General features: G+C 39.8%; 1 protein-coding gene across 19 annotated transcripts in view; it reads left to right on the top strand.

The window, feature by feature from the left end:
- The window catches only part of PTPRM (protein tyrosine phosphatase receptor type M), a 395,593-nt gene that overhangs the window by 80,144 nt on the left and 291,358 nt on the right, over positions 1–24,091 (top strand). The window lies entirely within an intron of this gene.

The following is a 24,091-nucleotide window of genomic DNA, read 5'->3' as shown; positions in this document are numbered from 1 at the left end:
CTTGGCTAATGCAAGTGGGGAATAAGATTGGGGAAAGGGCTGGAATTCTGCAAACATGACAGGAGGTGAAGTTGGTGTTCTGTTCCAGACTGCAGCCCATAGGTGTGTCAAGGCAAAGCATGGCAAGAGTCCAGAGTGAGTTTCATGTGGTCAGGACCACAGACAGCTCACTGTGAATTCTGTTCACACTGTCAAGCAAGCTGGAAAGAAGGCAAGACCTAGCAGCAAGCAGAGTGCTTCAGGTTTTGCTCTAGCGACAGTGTGGAGCCAGGTGTGAGTTTAGCCGTGCAGCCAGATGGATATCCGATCTCAAGCTCTACCTGTTTGAGGTTAAAAGTGCTATGTCCTATTCTGAATCACCCTGCTGCGGTTGGGCTTGGATAGCCTCCTGCTAATCATGGGTCTAGCATGATAGTGGAGGTAGCCCTTGCTAAGTTGCAAGTACTTAAGGTGGATGGGATGAGAGGAGCAGGGCGATCTCAGGCAAAAAGAATAGAGGAAGCTCTAAAGCTACCTTTCTAGGAAAGTACCTATATTGACAAGGTGGTTGTTTGGGAGGCTTCTCTGCCCTCTAGAGCAGTCATAGGCAAACTCGGCCCTCCAGATGTTTTGGGACTACAACTCCCATCATCCCTAGCTAACAGGACCAGTGGTCAGGGATGATGGGAGTTGTAGTCCCAAAACACCCGGAGGGCCGAGTTTGCCTGTGCCTGCTCTAGAGGCTATGGGGTAGGGTGGGCAGAGGAGAAGGAAGGTGTTTGAAGCTCTAAGCCATAAGAAGGTTGGTTTACTGATTGGAATACAGTGATACCTCTGGATACACACACCTCTGGTTGCGTATCCTCCAGGTTTGCCACGTGGCAAACCTGGAAGTATTTTTCCAGGTTTCGGTGCATGCACAGAAGCGCTCTATACACACCGCACGCATGCACAGAACTGGCACCTCTGGTTACGAATTCCTCGGGATCCGACGGGAGCTCTGGATTCTGTGCACAACTGGAGGTACCACTGTACTACTGGATAGTTTAAGCCAATCATGCAGATTATTCTGGAGTTTTCTCCTGTGCAGCAGCAGGTTTATGATGATGCCCAGATATTATTATTAATTTAGAGTGCAGTGATAACCATACTGATGGAAGTGTGGCTGTTCAACATACATTGGTGTGCAGTGCAGGGCTGATGAATGTCACCAGTGTGCTGAGAGCTAAAATGCAAAAAGCTTGTGATATATTTTATAATTATAATTTTGCATTCATAGAACTTTAGTTAGAAGGGATTAAGATGCATGTTTCATTAACATGAACAGAAGTGTTGAGCAGACAATTATTTCAGTAAAATAGAAATGCTTTAGTTTGAGCCTAAGATTTGTTGTTCCCTCACAGTACTTAAGAAAGATGTAGAAAAACATCTACATTCACATGGTGAAATCTGGTATTGCTCTCAAGATGTTGTGGTAAGTGTTCTCAGGTTTCTAGGCTGCTATGCCAGTATAAGTGCTTGCGACTGGCATACCAGACTGAATTCTGTAGCTCTGAAGAACAAGTCCTTGAGATACTGATGCTGCAGTTCTGACATAAACCAAACATTTCACCATCTATTTCTAGGGTCTTTAAAATGTGCATAATGGTTGGGTTCCAAAGAACCAAAGGCCTAAAGCAGGAGTGAGGAACTTCAGGCATGGGGCCAAAAGTGGCCCTTCATTCCTTTCTGTCTGGCTCTTGGGAAGAGTCCCAGGCCCCACCTCAATCCTCATGCCTTCCTTTACCTCCCTGGAATGCTTTTGTGTAGCTAGAATGTGTCCCTCAACTGCACTATGCCTTGTTTTCCTGGATGGTGGATGGAGAGGTGTAGATGTAAAAAGCTCTTGACTTTTGCAGAGAGAGAATGTAGCATTCTGTGCAAAGTTACTTTTAGTTTTTTTTTACTGTTTCCCCACAACTGGAAGCACCTGGAAGGTTGCCCATAAAGGAATGTGGTTACTTGGGCAGAAAAACGTCCTATACCCTTGGACTTAGGTGGTTTTTGTTTCCAGTTTTGCCTTTTGCACTGATTGAGACCATGGGTGGTGCTGTATGTGTCCAGAATGTCATTGCACATCCGCCCGACAGTTATTTGAATAATGAACATTGCATTTTATTTATTTATTTTGGTGTCCGACAAAAAGTAAACCTTTATATTCACTCAGTAAATCCATTGCAAAATATATCCTGTCATAAAGCAATTCAACCATATGCAATTTAACTACACTCATATAGAAAGCAACACAAATTGGGATTTGACTCCTGATTTATGAACGAGTGCTTTCAGTAAAAATAGAAAATAAACCCAAGCCAATGTTTTAAAGCAGTTTGTTAAATTGTCAAATTTGAAACCTGAAAATATTGAACTACCAATATTAACCTGAACTCCAGACTATATACAGTGATGTGTGATGATAGATATGGATTTTTGAGTCATGTGGATTTTTGAGATTTTTTTTTTAAAAAAATGCTATGAATACTGGTAGTTTTGATCAAACTATTTGATCAGGGTTTTTTTTTTTTGTTACAAAGTTGTAGGAAAATGTGGACTCTTTAGCAGAACACTAAAACAAGATAAAAACATTCTAAATTGTGAATCAATTGATGCTCCTGTTGTTCTACAAGCTAAAGAAAAGAAACCTTAGTAAAATAAGAAAACCTCAGAACTGTGGGAATTAACTGTTTGTAAATGAGTGGGAGCGTAATAATCTGTCTCACACCAAATTTATCTCTGAATTTTATACAGATTTTAAGGCATGAGTGGACTTATGAAGCTTTTGTAGAATATCAAGCAAATAGTTAGTTGGGCTTTATGGTACAGTTTAATTTTATATAATTGCCCAGCAAAACTATCCAGTAGTTCAGGTTGTTGATGCTTATGTTGTAACATTTGCAGCTAGGTACAGGAACAACAAATGTACATTAGTTTTTAAAATGCAAAAAGATACCGCCCATTGCTTTGAAAGGAGAGACTTATAAAAAAACAATGTAATGCAACCTAGAATAAAAGGACCCTCCTTATTTCTTAAAGTTTCAAACAGAATTAAAACAAAAACCCAAACCCTTTAATAACCCTCTTGTAATCCTTTAATCCTGTAAGCCTTTATCTAGGGTTTGTGTATATTACCAGAGTTGCTTTGATTACAGTCATCAAAGAATGGGATTTTGATGTCTTAAGAGTACACATGGGGCTTTAAGGACCTTAATTTATCTATTTCACTGGGCTTGGAATCTTGTAACCAGTAAATTACATTTTTGAAAAGTATCATGGGGTATGCGGAAAATTGTGAAGAGGGAGTATCGTTAAGTAGCAACGATCTAGGTGTGACACCACATTAAAAGTTCAAGATCTTGTGTGGTTAGAGAATGCCAAGATCCTTTGGGCAGCATAAGGAAAAGGACTTATGTGTGCCACAAGATATTTGTGGCTTGTTAGCATTTACTATGAGAGTACTGTGTGCGTTGAGATGACTCTTAGACTTGTCCACTCTCATTTGTACTAGAGGCTTGTGATCTTAAGGTGGATTAGTCTCCCCTCATCTCTGAACTTTTACTTTCTTTTTGGGATACTATTTTTATAGCATCTTTACTGAAGTTGGTGTAGGGCTGTGTCTTTTAGGCCCTTCATAAGTTACCGCAGGGCCACTTAACCGAGGCATTTCTTCTGTCCCACCATGTAACATTTTGAAGCTTGAAAGCATGTAGTTGGGACCACCTGTAGAGTTGCTTACCCTTTTATTGTCATGGTCCATCCTGTCCTCAGAATTGGATCCATAGGACCCAGTTCCTAGTGGACAAGGTCCTTTGCCCACCCCCCAAACAAAATATTTCATGGGGTCACCTGCCCCCAAGTTGATGGACATTGCCATTCAAATTGTGTGCATGTGCTGCATCTTGTGATTGCTTATACAGGGCGGGGCTTACCTGCCCCCCAATATGTTATTCAAGTTGGCAGCCCAATTGGATTCATGCAACATGACTGTAGGATTCCACTGCAGTAATGTACGAAGGGCTCCTACTGTTAGTTGTAGTCAGAAGTTTGATCTGTTTGCCATTACCTTCTACCAAAATTTATATTTAACTATTTTTTGCTCTTATCTGCTGTCGCTGACAAAACAAGGGTGTGTGCCTCAGATGTTTGTTGGTTGTGTGAGATCTCTTGGGGGCACATTGGAACTAATCACTTGCTGTTTCTATGTGGGTGGAAGTAGCCAGGCAAATAAATTTAGTGTTCAGTGCTTGCTGCTCTTTTCCAAATATGCACACATACTTCTGGGCTGCTACCCAGGAGCTTAGGCCTTCAGTAAGGCTCAAAAAGCATGAGCGCAAAGATTTGTACTAGTTGCCAAACACTGTATTTTTGTGAGGCTGGAAGGCAAAAATGTAGCCTTGCCCATGAAATCTGGTTATTAGAGTTGCTTGCCCTGGCAGCAAATGAAAGAATGCCACATAAAAAGAGAGATAAATTAGGAAAGTTTAAAACCATCTGGTAGCCATTTTTAGACTGCTTTTCTCAGTCAAATTGGACCTGCTTCTTACTGCCTAGCTACTCTTTGCCAATTTTCCTTCTTGTATTTTCCTTCTCTTGTGTATGTTTCCTATTTCCTTTATGCCTATGGAGATGGATGGATGTGAAGGCTTTTTTGGCACTTTTTTTACACATCACTTTCTTTATGAGTAGTGATAATTTGAACTTAGCAATGAGTGAATGTGTGACTGGGAAGGGTTTGTTTTTAAATAGGACTTTAACATTTAAAGGGATTAATTGATTAAAGCATTTCATTTGTGATCATTTGGGGGGGTGGGTAAGCTTTTTAAATATTCCTGGAACTCCTGAGGCAGTGAACACTGCATAGAAACATCACGCTTCATTGCTTGAATATATATATTCATTGCTCATTCCTGAAGTGGTTTTACTAATGAATGATCTGGAAACCCAGAAATGCTTTATATCTGATGGTCCAGACAAAAGACAAAAGTCTGTGTAATTTAATCTTCATTCCACAACGTATCATGAATTCTTAAGGCATAGTACTTGCAAGAGTGTGCCACTATTCACAAATTTATCAAATAACTGAATACTGCTGTGAACTTATGGACCCATCTTGGAAAAGGCAGCTCACTGTGTATCTACATGATTCATTAGTATATCCTTTTATCTTGTGTTAATACAGCCTATTGCTATTTTTAATATTATCCCGTCACCATTTAAGGTACTACAATCAAGTTACCCACTGTACACTCGAAATATTCACAAGTAACTTTTCAGTTTGTTTCAGTTAGATAATATTTTTACTTTTAGGTATTCAGTCCGCAAAATACTATAATACATTGTGGTAACTTTGGTCTGGAATCAATGAACATGTAAACCTAAATAAAAGTTTGTTTTTTCAGCATTTTAGAGAATAGATGGTCTAGGAAAGTTTGTCACCTGAACTGGGGAATTGCTCTTTGAGCACCTGTTAATGCCCATATTTTTGCCTTCTGGGTCTTAATCCATTAGCAGAAAGGGAATGCAAGGTTGTTGGAGATATATGGGGTTAGAAAGAAAAGAAACTTTTGCACTATGACCCTACCCTGGTACTTGAGAAACCTTTCTGTGTAGCATTCACTCCCACAGCATGCTAAGAAAAGGAAATATATCCTTAGTTTCCAGTATGGCATGCAGTCCTTTGTGTCTTTTCTTCTTTCGTTATTACCAACAGGTCTTCACATTGCTCCCTTGTCAAAGATCTGCAAAAGCATGTTAGCATCATATCTATGAACTTTCAAAATAAGCTCGCGCTCTCTCTCTCTCTCTCTCTCTCTCTCTCTCTTTACAAACACTAACAATAAAATTAATGTGTGCTTTTAAATCAGATAACCCTTCATTTGAACCTTTTACAGGTACAGCATTGGAGAAAGCATGGCTTCCTAGGCTAGGTTGTGAAATATCTTAGTACCTGCTACACATGTTTAGCATGATTGACAGGTAGTAAAACACTTCTTAAAAGCCTTCAGCTTCCCTAATTCTTTCTATTAAATGACCTTTTTCTGAAAGACTGAAAACTATAATCAAGTTCCCTCTGTGCAATTTACTGGTGATTACTATTTCTAAGGAAATAGCGTACGTCGGTAAAAGGCTTTTATATTTATGGCTTAAGATGTGCTGTCCATAATTTGAAATGAAACTCTTGCCCTGCTCTTAGCTATTAAAACCATTTAACCTGTAAGTTAATGCATGGGAAGTACTTTGAGTATTGAAACAAGTGTATAATATTCAAAATGGGATTAAATTAACGATGTTACCATAAAGATAGAGAAAAACATCAATTTTGTAAAAAAAAAAAAAATGCTTGTCTGACTAACTTAATTGCTTTTAATAAAACAGCGTGTACCTTATTGTAGGTATGTTAGCATGTCAACCCTAAACACAATACTTGAAAGTCTTACCTTTTTCATTCATATACAATCAGCAGTGAAGCCATGCAACATAAGGCCATGTTAAATTTAATTTCATTTTGTATGTACAGTATTCCTTCATCATATGCAATACTTGAACCAATATGGTGAGTGGGTAGTATATTGATGTAGCATTCACTCAGATTTGGCAGAAAGCCAGCCCTTACTACTTCAATACAGGAACAATTACAGCCATGCAAAAGTAACCTTAGAGCTGATTTATACCAGAGCAGCATGGTTGCTGCCCTCATGAGTCTTCTTCTCATTTTGCTCTAAATCTGTTGCACATGTAGAACAGGCTAATTGTGTGGAATGTAACCATGTCAACAATGCCAGCATCACAGGATTTAGGCTGGGTAGCAGCATAACTTCCTACATGACCTGCTTATTAATGTGAGTGCTGAATTTAGAGCTGAGCTGAAAATTCACCTTCTGCAGCATGGTTTGCAGGCCACAAAGGTGACATTTTCACTTATTTCTGGGAGGGGGGGATTCCACAAGTTTCCAGGATTGGGAGCCTTACCATGACAAGCAACTGTGGTGCTCCCCTTTTCTCCCTTTCCATTTCGGCAAGCAGCAGCTTCGGCAGGCTAACAGGTTATATTTCCATAATGTCTAACTTCAGAAGTTGCCACATTCTGACACAGCTTCATTTGACGGACATTGTTGGGGGAGATGATGACCCACATTGGCTGAGAAATAAGCCCCAGTCTCCCAACTATGCAAAATTTTATTTCCCCCCTCACCAATGGGTTGATTTCTTTTAGTCTCAACTAACATGTCCATCAGTTCAAAGGTTTCTGCTTGTGCAATAGGATACAGGGTAAGAAGTAGGGGAAAGTCCTGCTGCCCAAGTGGAAATCCTTGTACTGACAAGGTGGTTCTTGACTAAGATGTTCATGACCAGATGAGTCTATCAGCAGTTTGGCTGCACATTCTAAACCAGATGGAGCTTCCGAACCAGACCCAAGGGCAGCCTTGTGGTAAGCTATGCATGGACTGCAGTAGTCAGACTTTCCTTGTCTTTAAATAGTTGTAGTTGGCAATGTAGATGAAGCTGGTAAAAGGCACTCCAGCCACAGATGTATCCAGGAGTACCCCCAAGCTATGCACTTGCTGCTTCAGAGGGACTGCAATTCCATCCAAAAAAAGGTAGCATGCTACTTCCCCAAACATGGGGACCAAACCACCTAAAGAACCTCCTTCCTCACAGAATTCAGACACTGATGTGGATCTGTCACATCCTCTCCTGAATCAGATGCTATGGAGAAGTAGAGCAGTTTATCATCAGTGTACTGGTGACATCTTGCTCCAGAACTTCTAATGACTGCCTCTGATGGCTTTATATAGATATTAAATCACACTGGGGAAGGAATAGTGCTCTGCAGAACAGCATAGCTGAAGTGTCAAGGTGCTGAGGAACACTCACCCAGAGCTACTCTTTGGACATGACCTTGAAGTTATCAATGGAGCCACTGTAATACAGTGCTTCTGATACCCATCCTTCTTAGTTGGTGCAGGAGGGTACCACGGTCAGTCGTATCAAAGGCTTCCGAGAGATTAAGAAGTGGCAAGTTCACACTCCCACTGTCCCTCTCACAGTAAATGTCATCCACCAGAGCAGACTCAGCTCTGAAATTAGGTCTGAACCCAGATTGTAGTGGATCTAGATAATCATTATCACCTAGGAACACCTGCAGTATAGAAAGAAGTTACAGGGAAGTTATGTTGCTCTTATAATGCATTCATTGATTGTAAGACGTGGACCACTGAACAGTTTATGGATATTTGAGCAACTGCTTGATACTTAGTATGAGAAATATCTATCATTTTTTCTTGTTTGTTTTTATTCATTTGCATTATAGTGCAAAAGGGAATTAATTCAACTTGAAATATATTTTATTTCTATTTGTGTAAACAAATGTACCCATAACCATACACCCAAGAGTGAAATAATTTAAACACATTCATTTCAGTGAAAGCTTTAAACATATACTCAACACTCTCATTGAAACATAGGACTTAAAATCACTTAACTTGGCATGATTGCACTCAGATGATAAAAATGTACTAGAATACTAATGAGAATTAATACTGCCTCAATCAGCTTAAAAACATTTTTTAAAGTAGCAAAAATTTTCTTATTTGGGAATATTTTGCTGTAAAAAAAGAGAGGGAACCAGTAATTAAAACTCTTGCAGGGACAGAATTGAAAGTCTATCTACAGGTCAATTAACAGACTTATTCATCACTAATCCATGCTTATGAGGAAACAATAAGATGGGCATCTCAGTAGACTGCTGCTAGTCTCCTTTGTTCTCTTAGTAATTAAGGCAGCAAACAACTTTGGCACTTCAGAAAGCCCAACTGAAAAATGGTCAGAAGGGCCAGAATGGTTGCTTTTACAGCCATTTCCAAAGTAATAGAAATTTAACCTTCCGGTTGCTGCCACTTCATGCTCTTGATTTGAGTGTCAAAGTGTGGAATCCAAAAGATACACTCATAAGATATATTTATTTCCTTCCATTCAGCCCGAATATGTAGATAACTTTGGAACACATTCCTCCTGCTTAGTAGAATGCTGAGTGAACAGAAGATCCTATTTACTGCAGATATTTAGCTAAAACGAGGGACTGTCTTTCAAAACAGATTTGTGGTTAAGGATTCATGTGAGCAGGAAACAAAGTAAACAACAATGGATTGCCAGACTTCATCCTGGAAGTTGTTATTTGGTTAAAAAGAAAATCACATTAATATTTGAAAGCAGGTCTTTTAAGATACCTACAAAATACAAGTTCAAAATATAACAGAAATGACAAAATTGTGATCAGAAGATATAAAAAATATTGTTTGCTGACCTTAAGGTCCATAAATAAAAACACTTTGGAGGTCCTGAGCCTCATGGAGGTTAGATTGGTCTAAACTAGGGCCAGGGCCTTTTCATCAATGGCCCTGACTTGGTGGAATGCTCTGTCATAAGAGAACAGGGCCCTGCGGGATTTGATGTCAAATCCCGCAGGGCCTGCAAAATGGAGCTGTTCCGCCTGGCCTTCGGCTTCGACTCACTCTTATCCCTTATATGGGATTTGGTATATAAATTTTCCCTTGGCTTTTTTGCTGGCCCATGTAGGACCAGCATGGATAGCTGGCTCGGGTGAATATCTGATGTTAAACCACAGAGCCTAGGGCTTGCCGATCAGAAGGTCAGCGGTTCGAATCCCCGCGACGGGGTGAGCTCCCGTTGCTCGGTCCCTGCTCCTGCCAACCCAGCAGTTTGAAAGCACATCAAAGTGCAAGTGGATAAATAGGTACTGCTCTGGTGGGAAGGTAAATGGTGTTTCCGCGCGCTATCCTGGTTTGCCAGAAGCAGCTTAGTTATGCTGGCCATATCACCCGGAAGCTGTACGCCGGCTCCCTTGGCCAATAAAGCGAGATGAGCGGCGCAACCCCAGAGTCGTCTGCGACTGGACCTAATGAGGCTACATTTTAAGCTGTATTTTAAGCCATATTTTAATTAAGTGGTTCCCCCTTTTTTCTTTTTTTCTATTACGTTTTATTGTAATTTATATTCTGTTTTATCTGGGGAGGGCGGGGTATAAATAAAATATATATATTTATTTATTTAAAAACAAATCAACATTATAATCTTCTCTTTGCTATTAGCAAGTACCATATTTTTACGTGTATAAGACGATCCTGTGTATAAGACGACCCTTATTTTTTCAACCCAAAATTTAAAAAGGAAAACCCTAAAATAGAAGTGAAAACCCGGATGGTTGGCAGTGGCAGCGGAAAGTTTCCAGCATGAAGTGCGTGCAGTGCGGGGAAGGGAGGGGCAGGAGGCTCCCAAGCAGGACGCTGAGGCAGAGCCTGGGGAAGGGAGCACCCACTCTGCTGGGCCATGTCGTCAAGCAAACCAAGCTGAGGAAGGTGCGGAGAGGGCCTGGGACAGGGTGGGGGTTTGAGGGGGAGCGAAAAAAGGAAAGAAGGTTGAGGAGAGGTAGCCAAGGAATCTCTCGGCGGCAGTTGCTCTCGCTCCAGTGTACAGCAGCTGCAGAAGGCGAGCCAGTTGCCAGCGCGCAGCCGGCAGAGAGAAGAGAAGGAGGGAACGGTGGCTGGAGGGACCGCCTCAGCCTGTCCAAGCCTCAAATCCAAGACATTTGCTTATATATTAAACACCCCCGATGCCCATGTTCCATGTATAAAAGCCCCCCCCCATTTTTAAAACTAATTTTTAAAAGCAAAAAATCTTGCGTTATACATGGAAAAATACGATAAGTTGTGTGACTTTTAAAAATTAGACTAATGAGAACAATTCAATAGTAACCAAGAAAGAAACACGTGTCTATATATTCAGAGATAGGAGAATGGAATACATAATAAGGAATGTTCTCAACTACATCTTCCTCCTAGTAACAGAGGTTGAAAGTTAATGCCATGAAGAAGGTGGCATGTGTTGCATGCTAAGTGTTACATATACTTTTTTCATGGAAAAATGATAAAATTCATTTAACTTTAATTATGATACACCCTGAGGCCATCATATAATTAGGTATTTTTAAAAAATAATAATCTCGAACTCTGTTCTTGAATTATTTTGTTGTTGTCCTGCCTCCACATTAATATTCCAAAAATAAAGCAACGTTCGTGTATAATTTGATTTTGTGATTTTACTGTTGTTTAGCATTAATGTACAGGAGCCGCAGGCCCATGTGCCCCCCCATTCTTCTTTTCCAACATTTCCTCAAGGAGGAGATTGCAAGCTTTTACTCCACCCCCATTGCAGTTTTATTCTGCAACATGTTCTTGACACAATACCCCCTCCCCGAACAGATGTGTTATGAAAAGTTGCAGGATTTCAGCAGGAAGTTACAGGATATTGCCTGAGAGGAAATAAAGCTGTGTGACCTCCACAAAATCTCTTCAGGTACAAATAATATTGATGACCCTGACAATGTCATAAGCACTAATAATCATAAATGTACAATAAAAAGAAAAGTGTAAAGTGATAAAACATTTTGTTGGATGGATCATGCTAATATTTTTAAGATTGATGTGCAAAATTAAAAATGTAGAAGTATATGACCTCTAAATATGAAAAAATAATAATAATAAAGTTTCTTTGGCTGTGTTCAAACCAAGAGGAAGAACAAGCAAGTTGTAAGGTTGCTTGCATGGAAAAAAATGGTTAAATGCTATTGTGTGATAGAGAAAAGGCTCAACACCTGCTTTGCCTTTGTCTTCACCCAAAATGATAGCGATGAGATTTATAACATGCTTATTCACTTGCACAATTGTAAATGATGCGAGATATGCTTATTTTGTCAATGTATATCAGCAACCAGTACACAGTATACATACACTGTGCAAACTACACCTGTTTGTTTATTGGCTACTGCTGGGACATTATTTATTATTACTTTATTTATTAAATTTCAATACCACCCTCCATCCGAAGATCAAAGAGCAGTTTACATATAAAAATGCATAACATAATAACCAACAAAAATAATAAACTGCCACCAACTATTTTATTTTATTATATGACATCATTTGCTTTCACATAACATGAAGCTGTGGTTTGATAAACTGAAGGGGTTTATTGAGTGTAATATATAAGTTTTGTAATCATGGGGCAAAAAGGTTACTGGAGAAGCCAGTGATTGCTTAATGTACCATTAATTTTTTCAGAGCAACTGTAGCAAGTGTTCTTGATATCATAGTATGTGAATGCTGAAATTTTGATGTTATAAAAATGGCCCAAGGGAAATGTTTATGATGCTGAAGTACAATAACAATGAAAGGAAGTAGCTTCTCTTTTTTCTGTAGCTTTTTTTAATAATAAAAAAATGAAGCAAGCTAAGGCTTTTAAGTAATCTATGGGCAGCATACCATCAATTTTAGTACTGAAGTTTGCAACCTCACTTGAATTGTTATTAAAATTAATGGAAATAATTTTAGGGAGATGGATGCTATGAAAAAGCAGGTAGTGAGCATTTTAATGCTTGTTACTCACAGTTCTGTGTATTGACTGGGCAGGAACCAAGATGCGTGCCTAACTGAGTGATAAAATGAATGGACACAACAACTGTCTGGGATTTAAATGGCCACAACTTTATTGATTTCAGATGTAGGAAGCTTTGGCATAAGCATTGGGAGGGAACTGCTGGGGGAACTGAAGCATGACAGGGTCTATTCCGGGGTGGATCCATTGCAAATTGCAGGTTTACGTGGATGACCCCCCAACGTTGAGGGAAGCTCTATGGCCCCCTAGCCATACACAGTTGGTTCTTTGGACAGAGACTTCCCTCCAGACCCCTTTTATGGGGTATCCTGTTAATGCCGCCGCAGGGAATGGGGTGGGAGAGTCACCACTTCACCACACCCCTATTGGATGAAAGACTATAGGATTCCGGCCAAGGCCTAAACCGCCAAAGTTGTGACTAGTGCTATGAGGAAAATGAAACCTGCAGAGCAGGAAAAATTCCTTCCCAGCCCTGAATTTGGCAACTGTCAAAAGACCACAGCAAAGCCCGGCTAGCTGAAAAGAAAGGGTTAGAGCAGTAATCAACTATTGATGAAGGGAGGAGAAGGGGGGTGATGCTCCTGGCCAACTAGATGCTGTGGTGAGTGCTTGGCTGTGCTAAGTTGATGGCTGCCCCCTGTCCCCCCTTCAGGGCCACCGTGGATTGGCTCATTTGAAGGACAGGTTTGGCAGGAACCTGTGAGCCTCTGCGGCGGCCGGAGGGGATGGGGAACCATTCTAAAATGGTGCTGCATTTTCAGGCAAGAGGAGGCGCCACATTAGGCTGCAAGTGCCGCTCACCGGCAAGCTGGTAAGCGGCCATTGTAGGGACTTCAGTGGCATAGAATTATTCAGTGCACTTTGTGTTGCTTGATAACATTATTTTCTCATACTTTATTTTGGGTTGCACCTCTACAATTTACTTGTTGAATTACTAATTGATTTATTTTTAGTGATTTAGTGGGATGCTGGGTGAGAATGAGTAAGCTAACGCAGTTCCAAGTATATCACAGCTATATACCTTGTTATGTCCCTGGAATCCTGCATTGAAATATTTGAGCATGCCATAAGCAGTTTGGAATAGTGCTTTTCAACTTCAGCTATAGTAATGCTAGTTCTACACAGTATAATTACTATGTCATCTTAGAATAACTTGCCCGTTTTGATGCTGCAGAATCTGACAGACATAATTTTGAGGCACATAATTTTAATTCATAGGTATTTATAATGGTACACAGTGTGCTCTCATTTTCTGAATGTAAATGCTCCTTTTGGAAGGGAAGTATGTGAAACAAGAGGAATTTATTTTGAATGGCGTTGTTAAAGGGACCGATTCAGATCAGAGCCAACTGTGCATATCAAATGTTGTTACTTTATAACAGTTTTTTTTAATTGTGTCCAGAAGAGTCTACTTTGTGAGCAAAAGCAAAATGTTTTACAATTAGGCCTATATGAGACTTTGTAACAAAGTATTAGGCTATATACTGTATATTGGAAAGAAAATGTGATAAATAGCAGGGCATACATATTATATTTTAAAAAAAGTTCAGAAATCCTGAACTGAAGCACAAAAATGCTACATATTTAGATTTTTAAAAAATCTAGTTTTGTGCTAATCTTTGCATTTCAGGAGATGTTTGTGAGGTTTTATACCTTGCTTACTGAAAACCTTTTTAAAAAAATGTTTGACTGTGCCTTTTTGAACTGCCTGATCAACACTTAGAATGCCAAATGTCACTCATGGAATTGCATTGGCTATCCTGAGAATTCTAGTGCAGGGTTCTTGTGGACTGAAAGAGAGACACATTTATTATTATTATTATTATTATTATTATTATTATTATTATTACAGCTTCAAAATGCCTTTAAATAAAAACAAATAATGTGTTTTGTACAGTTGCAGTGGCCTGTAAATATGGACAAGTCTCCATGATACCCCTTCAAGAAAAAAAGCATACCAGTATTCAAGTTCTAGACCTCTCTATACACATCACAAAATAAAAGTGCAGCAGATAACCCATATTCTCTCCAGTAAAGAAAAGAAAATTAATTGGTCATATACTCATTCCATATTTAATACCAGCAACTACATCTAAAATTCATTTTAGAAATGCAATTAAGAATGACCTTTAAAAAGTCTCAATTCTTCATACCAAAGCAGGTATGAATAGCAAGAAGGAAGGGGAAAGAGTAATTTCAAAGATCACTTTCTTCATTCCACCACTCAGTTCATTACTGAATGTTCCTCCTTTGGTTTATGGCCTGCAGCTCCCTAATCTTGCTTGCATACAAGGGCCCCCTGGCGTTTTGCCATAATGAAAAACAGATGCTATGTCCAGACCCATCTGCCTAGGGTGTTTCCATGCATGGACCTATTTTGCCCTAGAAGAGCTGTGCATGGTGAAATTTGGGCAGTGAAGAAGGGCTAAAAGTAGATGACACTCAGAGTAGTTCAAGGGTGAATGCTTCTTGTTTTATTTGATTTACACCCAGTGTCAGTCTTCTGCATTCTGTGATACTGGTCTGCAAAAGGGTCCCATTTATCTTGCTAGTAGGGATGCCTGAGGAATCCGCTGAGTTCACATTCTGGAGTGAAACATCCAAAATAATGTGCAGAACCCTCTCTTATCAAAATTCCTCATCACACATAGGTTTTGAAGCATATTCACCTGGATATTTTTAGAGGTCTCCTTCAAATGCATTCCGTCAGTGTAGTGCATGCAGATACTGGCATGTATGGAGGGTGGGGCCATTGTGTGCATTCCTACACCACCTTGCTTGTTGCTGAGCTGTCAAGACTTCAGGCTTTCCTGGGTTGCCTACCTCTTTCACCATGTCAACCACAGACCTAATTGACAGACTCACACAGTCTGCCTGACTTCTGGTTCTTTAGTTCATTTCCCCTCATCCTCTGAAGCTGAAGAGAAAACAATGGAGAATAAAGAAATCCAGGATTCTCTCTTTCCTATCATTGGTTAACAGAGGTAACACGAAAGCTCATACCAATAAGGTGCTACTGGAAGGATTTATTTATTTATTTTGTAACGACTATGGCAGACCAACACGGCTACTTACCTGTAACTAGAGGTACCGTCAGTCATGAAACAAAAGACAGAGATGCCCATAGAAAACAATAGATAAATCCAGGATTTCTGCTGTAGACCAGTGGGTGAGCTACTCTTGTTTCTTATATCTGTAGGCTCAGCTGTGAAAAACATGCCACAGGATCTGGAAGCTCATGGTTGTTGTTTTTTTAAATTGACAAACCTACATACTTTTTCATACCTAGGACATTCCTGAGTATATAGGAACCACTACTTTCTTTTAGACAAATCCATTTCTCTTTCAAACTGGGCAGCATTCAAGATTGCTATGACAGGATGATGATGACACATGTTTAAAGGGAGACTTCTTTTTAATTCAGCAGAATCAGTGATGATGAAATCTATAGACCAACTGCATGCTGAAGTGTTTGGAGCCAACACTGCTGCAAATTTGCTGAAATAGTTGCTCTATATTCACATGCCAGTTGCTCCTCACATCATCAAGGGACTGACTCTGTAATGTTTTGGCCTTCCCCTTATTTATCATCATTGCTGACTGTCACATTGTTCTGGGAGAGATAGATTAAGAACAACTGTGGATGGGATACTTTTAATTAAAGTAAGGGGGGAACTTCATTGAAATTCTGTAATGTACATAAGTCATCTGTCATAATTTAACAAATGAAAAAGACTAAGAGAAGGTACCATCAATCAAGACTATTTAACTACACTCTAGAGTGAATTAAATTGTATTTAAGAACTTTTATCAGAGTAGCAATAAAGACTTATGCAAAGCACACCAAGTTTTGTTAATCTGCTTCCTGATTTCTGCCTAGTAATCATTTTTTTTTGTCGGAACAGAGTATGTAAAAGTTGAGGATGTCTTTTTTGTGGAGGGGGAGTGTTTGCTCAGTTTAATGAAACTTTATGTATACAAAAAAAGTTTTGCCATGGACTAGCAAAAATATTTTTTTTATGTTTATCCCTCTCCCCTTTAACGTCAAGAAAGGCAGCTTTAATATTTAAAAGCTTTAATATTTATTTTTTTAAAAAATGCTTCAGTCACATGACTCTTATTTTGCATTTTGGAATCTTGAGCCCAGTCTTTAGGCAGGTGGTACCAAACAAAGAGCTAATAGGAATTGCTTTAAGGCTTGTTTTCAGCTGGCTTGTTATCTACCAAGTGGCAAAGAAGTTTGCTGCTGGTCTTGTCCAAGTGGACACAGCGGCTGTACTTTGTTCTGTTAACTAGAATCAGGGGTAGGCCATCACATTTTGTTGCCTGAGGCTAAACAAGAAGGTGCTGTTCCCACTCCCTACGGCAAAGCCTTGCTTGCTGGGGTTGTGCAGCAGCTTCCAGTGATACCTTGTGAGAGTTTTGCAAGATCTCATGAGATCTTGCCAAAAGCCACCACCATGCAGCCCTGGTAAGCAAGGCTTTGGGGTAGGGCAGGCATAGGCAACCTTCGGCTCTCCAGATGTTTTGGCCTACAACTCCCATGATCCCTAGCTAACAGGACCAGTGGTCAGGGATGATGGGAATTGTAGTCCAAAACATCTGGAGAGCCGAAGGTTGCCTATGCCTGGGGTAGGGGGCAGTGGTGGCAGCACGGAAGTGTGCTCACAGGGGCATCGCCCTGCAGGATTCTGCCACCAGAAGTGGCTGCTTCAGTCTGCCTCGTGGGTAGGGGTACTTGATATACACTCTGTCAGATGTGTGCAGACATTTAACGTGCATGTTTTAAATTATTTAAAACACGGATCAGACAATAGTGTGTGGGGAGATTCCCTGCTGGAGCTTTTGGAATGTAGTTTTTGCAGGATCACAGCACAGAAAGAAAGAGTTAGCACCCTTGCCATGCTCAGCAGTCTTGATCCTGCTTGTTGCCCCATTGATGATATTTTAAAATGTGCATATTAAAGGCTTCCACGTATTTTTTGCCTTCAGCATTTCATTTCTTAAAGCTCCATATGTCAAGGGTGCTGAAATAATTCACCTTTACATAAATCAGCTCTTTAGTTTTTCTCAGGAAGGAAACAAAAGATGTGAAGCACAAAGTAAAATTGTTTTTTATTATCAGAGATGATGCTACAGAAAACAAACTACAGTGGACCCTCTGGATATGAAATTAATTCATTCCGGGGGTCCGTTCGCACCCTGAAAATAACGTAAATAGAGGTGCATTTCTGCACATGCGTGCAGCGTGATTGAGCGCTTCTGCGCATACGCGCGCAGCGAAATCCTGAGGTATACACTTCCGGGTTTGCTGTGGCCGTAACCTGAAGATTCTGTATCCAGAGAGATACGTAAGTAGAGGTACGACTGTACAAACTAAGAACAAACTTAGTTGGTCTCTAAGGTGCTACTGGAAGGAATTTTTTTATTTTTTATTTTGTTTTGACTATGGCAGACCAACACGGCTACCTACCTGTAACTGTACATTTTAAAACAGAGATTTGGGCATTTGAGTTTGACATGGCTACCAACTAGATGAGATGACACTTTTGGATGCAAAGAAATCATGTGATAAAGTGGCTACTGAGAGTTTTGGGTGATTATAGTTATGTTTTTTTCTGCTACAGACAGATTACTCTACCAACAGCTGTTACTAAAAGGATATAAGTTGAATAATGAATTCTATTGTTAGCACTGGGTCATACATGAGCAGATTGGAATCAAACTATGGTAGCCTTGAGCAGTGGAAGGAAGTTGACTTTTATGCTTAGAAACAGAAACTTTTCAAGCAAAAAAAAAATTGAGAAAACAAACTCTTAAAATTGCTTTCGGCAAAATGGGTAAAGAAAGTATAGGAGTAAATATATGTAGTCAACACACCATTGATTTTATTTCATTCAGTATATGAATTTCTGCCCCAAATTGAGGGTTGTGGTTTTTTGTTTTTGGCAGAGGGTAGGAGAGATCATGACAGAAAAGATATGCAATATGTGCCTTATTACCCAAGGCACTGGAGTGTATATAGCACTTCACAAAATAGACATAGTAGCTACCAGTAAAAAAACACAAGGATTAAGATAACATTCTGCAAATTAGGAATACTTACTGTATCCTTGTACAGTAGATTCATCCGTCCCCATTGCAATGTGTTTTCTTGTATTAGCTTGGTGAATTGCTCCCTATGACTGCAATCCTGTGTTTGGTTAATCTGTGTGAATTCTAACTGAATCCTGGGGTAGGGGATTCTAACTTGATCCTGGAGGCCAAAGTAACCACTGGTTAAAGGTGCATTACTAAAAGTACTGGTGCTGGTGTATATTGTTAAGAAATGGTTGGTGATTATTGCAGAAATGTTTCTTTTTGTCTAACTGCAATCCTTTCAGGCCAAGAAAACTTAATACTGCTTTTGTTCTTTACTTAATACAAGGAAAGTGTTTTAAATACACAGGATTTCTACAGCTGCTTTAAATGCTATTATTTAAGAACATGCACTTGCAGCTGCAAAACTCATCAAGTAAATTGCAAGGATTACCCATGAAATCAGCTTCAAACTTTTTATTTTTATTTTCTCACAACCAATATGAAGGTAATGCACTTGGAATTATAATGATATTGAGATTGACTGTTTAAATCCTTTATAAAGTTCAAAGCATAAAGCAGACTGCATGCACTTCCAAGCCACAGTGGGGCTTCTAAGCAGGAGCTTGTGATTAAAAAAAAAGAGTGAAATCAGGTTTGACTAAAATCGTCCACCATTCCCATATGGCTTTAACAGGAAGTTTTCAGACTCAAAAAGACAATGGTTTGGGGAAGCAGCAGACCTCATTTTCAAATTGTCTGAGATTGCTTTGCGGATCTTGTCTTCTGGGGAACATGAAGACAAGATGCTCATTAAAAATGAGCTGCACCAGGGAGCTCGACTGAGCTTCAAGTACACTTAATAGTTTTTTGCTTGAGTATAAAGGGAGAGGATACCTCTTTTAAAAGCTGAAGTGCAGATGAAGAGAAATACAGCTGGGTTCCTTATGGAAAGGTATAGATTACAGAATGCAATACCTTGCTTTGTTTTGTTTATATGGGATGTGGAGTGAGGAATGCTCAATTCTTTCTGGCTTCTGATTGCAGCCTCTGGGAGCTCACGACCAGGACTTGTAAACAGGGGTGTTAGCGAGGGCATTTTGGGGGGGAGTCCCAGAGTGCTGTCTCATGGTGTATGTCGGACCAAGAGATATGGGTAGCAAGGGAGCTGTTGCAGTGACCTGCAGTACCTGTGCCATGTTTGTCTTACTGCCTGAGAACATGCAAAACTACAACTGCAGCAAGTGCAAGTTGGTTGCCTTTCTGAAAGTACAGCAACTTGAGTTCCACCTATCCACACTTTGAGCTACTGGGCAAGATGAGGATTTTTTTCAACAGAGCAGTGGACTGTCCTGGAACAGGGATGCAGATAGGGTGCTCCTAGAGAGGAGGATTGCCCATTGCAGGAGATGAACTGCTGGAGGAATGTGATGCACAGGAACCATGTCAGGAACCATGCTGTTACTGGAGCTGCAAATAGATTCCATGCCCTCATATTGGACACCAATTCTGGGCCAGAAGAGCAAGGACAGTAGTCACGGATCTCAGAATACAACAAGGTGATGCTGGAAAGTATGATGTACAGAACAATTCCTGCCGCTCCAGAGGAAGAAGAGATGTGTGGTGATGATAGGGACAGAGACAGCAATGTGTGGAGGTAACAAGATGTCCTGGGAGGTGTGCTGACTTCCAGGTGCAAAGATTCAAGATGTGACAAAGAATTTGTGAATTCTTATAAAGCTCACTGACCACAATCCCTTCCTTATGGTTCATATGGATAGAAATGATACCGCTAAACACAGCTTTCAACATATAGCAAGGGACTATGAGACTGTGCAGGAAGCTGAAGGGCCTTGGGGCACAGGTGGTTTTTCATCATCATGTTGAAGGTTGTGTCCCAGTAAGAAAGGGGGGGGGGAGAGGAAATAAATCACTTGCTGTGTAGGTGATGTCAGGAAATATTTGGCTTCTTGGACCAGTCTCTGCTTCGTTGAGGAAGGGCTTTTGGCAAGAGATGGCAAGAAAGTGTTTGCTAAGAGTCACATGAATCTGATCAGGAGAGCTTTAAACTATATATTGAGGTAGAGAGAGACAATATTACAGATGACAGGGAGCACCTGGTATTCTGGATACTAGCTTCATTGATGCACAGGAAACCGAGGTGGTGCTCCAGAAACCTGCTAAAGGGTGGAAAAACTACAAAAAGGAAGCAGCCTGAAGGAATGACTTGTGGTTTCAATTGTCTCTATACTACATACAGAGTGTGAGGAACAAGCAAGAAGAATATGAGCTCTTAATACAGGATGGCAAATACGACTTGGTGGGATGAGACTCATGACTGGAATGTAGCAATTGAAGGGTGTAACCTGTTCAAAAGGAATAGACCACATAGGAAGGGAGGAATAGCATTATCCGTAAAGGATGTGCACACTTGTGAAGAGATCCATGAGCTGGAAAATGAAAGACAGATCGAGTGTATATGGGTAAAAATTGTAGGTGAGGAAAACAACAGTGACCTTACTATAGTCCTAGTCTGCTATAGTCCTCCAAGTGGTGGTCTGCTATAGTCCTCCAAGCCGGACTCAAGACTTGGATGATGCCTTCTTAGAGCAGATTACCAAACATTCCAAAAGGAAGTATCTAGTAATCACAGGAGACTTCAACTACCTTGATATCTGTTGGAACTAAAACTCTGCCATGAATGTAAGGTCCAACAAATTCCTCAGTTTTTTCGCTGACATTTTCATCTCCCAGAAGATGGATGAAGAAACAAGGGGGTCCTCACCGAAAGGGAGGAACTGGTTGACAAAGTGGAAATACTGGGAACCTTGAGAGGAAACAATCATGTCGTCTTGGGTTTCATTATACACAGACAAGGGAAAGCATGCAATCGGACACATACTCTGGACTTGAATGCTGATTTCAAAAAGCTGAAGGAACTACTGGGTGAGAGCCATACGCAAAAAGACAAAGTCTTCCATGACATTGTTGATGACAAGCTGGTAAAAGGAGGGCTAGATTCAGGTGGATTTGTAGCTGGTTGACCAACAGAACCCAAAGAGAGCTCACTAATAGTTCCTTAACATACTGGGGAAAAGGGACAAGTGAGGTGCCACAGGGTTCTGTTGGGCCTGTGTAAATGACTTGGATGAAAGTATTGAGGGTCTAGAAGTCAAGCCTTATGAGGAACAATTGAGGTAGTAGGGTATGTTTAGCCTTGAAAAGAGGAGACTGAGAGGAGATATGATAGCCATTTTAAATATCTAAAGGTCTGTCACATGGAAGATGGAGCAAGCTTTAAACAACCCTCATGCTGTGGAACCTGAACCAATGCCTTCAAGTTACAAGAAATGAGATTCTGACTAAATATCAGGAAGAACTTCCTAATGTTAAGACCTTTTTGACAATGGAATGAACTTCCTTGGGAGGTGGTGGACTCTTCTTCCTTGGAGGTTTTTAAGTAGAGGTTGGATGACTATCAATTATGGATAGTTGAGATTCCTATACAGTGGTATCTCTGGTTACGAATGCTTCTGGTTACGAACACTTCAGTTTATGAGCTCCGCTAACCCAGAAGTAGCTGCCCCTGGTTGCGAACTTTGCCCCAGGATGTGAACAGAAATTGCATGCCGGAGGTGTGCGTGCAGCAGGAGGCCCCATTATTGAAAGCACGCCTTAGGATACGAATGGTTTCAGCTTAAGAACAGAATCTCGGAAAATACTGATAGCTTGAAAAGTTTTAAGTACTGCTGCTTTTAGGTGTTAGAATTCATGGGGAAATATATGAATGAGGCAAAATCATTCCTATAAGTTGGTCCACAGATATTCATGCAACCAAAAAATATAGAATAATTTTGTAGACTTAGCTTTTTGGACCTGCAATATAAGTAAAATTTGAATTTTCACTTTAAAGATCTAAGGCAGATAATGATAGTAAATCCCAATTTATAGAATAGCTAGGGAATATGAGATAATTAACTCTTTTAACAGATGACTCTTTTAAAAATTTCTTTATATCATCTTTTGGGAGCTGCTTGCATTAACTGATAATTTTACTCAGTATTGTAATGAATAGTTAAACATGGATATTTTAACCTAGAATGCTCAGGTGGAAACTATTTTAATAGCTTTATATTCCCTAGCAAACATAGGGATTGGGAATAATACATTGCTTATTGCAAATGTATATATCTCATCTAAGTCCTGTTCAAGGATGTGAAATCATGCTTTTTCAATAAAGCTAGGGGAAAGATTAAGACCATCAGGCAGTATGAATGTATAATAATTCACATGCACATTGCTCACTTTGGCTAAGTTTGGCTATAATAATTTAGCATGAGAAAAGAGTTGTGTGTGCCTTCGCTCACATGCTCATCCACCCTATGTCAATAGAATGGTATTTGTTTTATTTATCTAAATAAACCTTACATAAGGGTCTCAGATGGGTCTGTAAAAACATGTACCTGATAAAAGCTTTAGTATAAGTATAAATAATTGTTTGTGCGTGTTTTCTTATGTATGTTTAGTGTGGTGTTGTCTGTTGGTGTGTGTGTGTGGGGGGGGAGACTACTCTAATGCCTTGGCTTTGGTGTAATGATGTGTACTGTTTTGGCAGCAGTCCAGATTTTTGGTAATTTGGGGCAATTCCAAAGCATATGTTAGATCATTCTGTCATCTATGTATTAGATCCGAATCTTGCAAATGATAGAGTTTACTTTAAAGTTTTCCAGCTGGTGTTTTAGAGGTGTACTCAACTTCTTAATTGAAGCATGTACCTGATCTTATTAATATTTTACATAGCTTTCATTCTTTTGGATGGAAAAAAAAATTGGCTCCACATAGACTGCTTTGATATTCATTTCCTTTATAGTAATGCAGTTTCCTCTCTATTTCTACTTTGGGTGTCAAATCTGGCAGAAGTGTGAGGCTTTGATCACAGTTCCTTTCTTTTACAAACTGAAACCATTCAATATGAATATGTTCTTTGTCTGCATGTATTCTTGAAGCGCTCTGTTATGTTATGATTTTATTATGCTCAATTATGCCTTTATTTTGTTTTTGTTTTCTGTGTTTTATATATAATGGTATGTTGTTTGGAGATTAGTTTGTTTGACATGGATGTGACACTTAAAATCCTTCAATGGTACTAGTTTGAGTGCTGCGCCTCTTCCCCCAATCATAATTGTGAAAAGTTATGTGAAAAGTTAAGGATTTTTATGCCTCACTGTAAACTTAATACAGTTATAAGAAACTTTCTTAAATCCTAGCTCTTTCAAACCACTTGAGATTCAGACAGGTAAATAAAGAGCATGAACCCATTACATCAGACATGCACTTTAGATATTGCACTGGCATATTTCATTATGCTGCCATACTGCTTACATACCTGAATAACATAGGTGTGACCAGTAGTATTGCTCCTTCCCATATTTTCAGCACCTGGTGAGGATCAGGGGTGATGGTTGTGTTAGAAGAAGTGTTACTCACGCACCCACAAAGAAAACTCATGAGACAAGAAATGGGATGG

This window comes from Lacerta agilis, chromosome 7, assembly GCF_009819535.1.
Source record: "Lacerta agilis isolate rLacAgi1 chromosome 7, rLacAgi1.pri, whole genome shotgun sequence".
Taxonomy (NCBI): domain Eukaryota; kingdom Metazoa; phylum Chordata; class Lepidosauria; order Squamata; family Lacertidae; genus Lacerta; species Lacerta agilis.
This window is presented reverse-complemented; position numbering and strand designations above follow the sequence as displayed.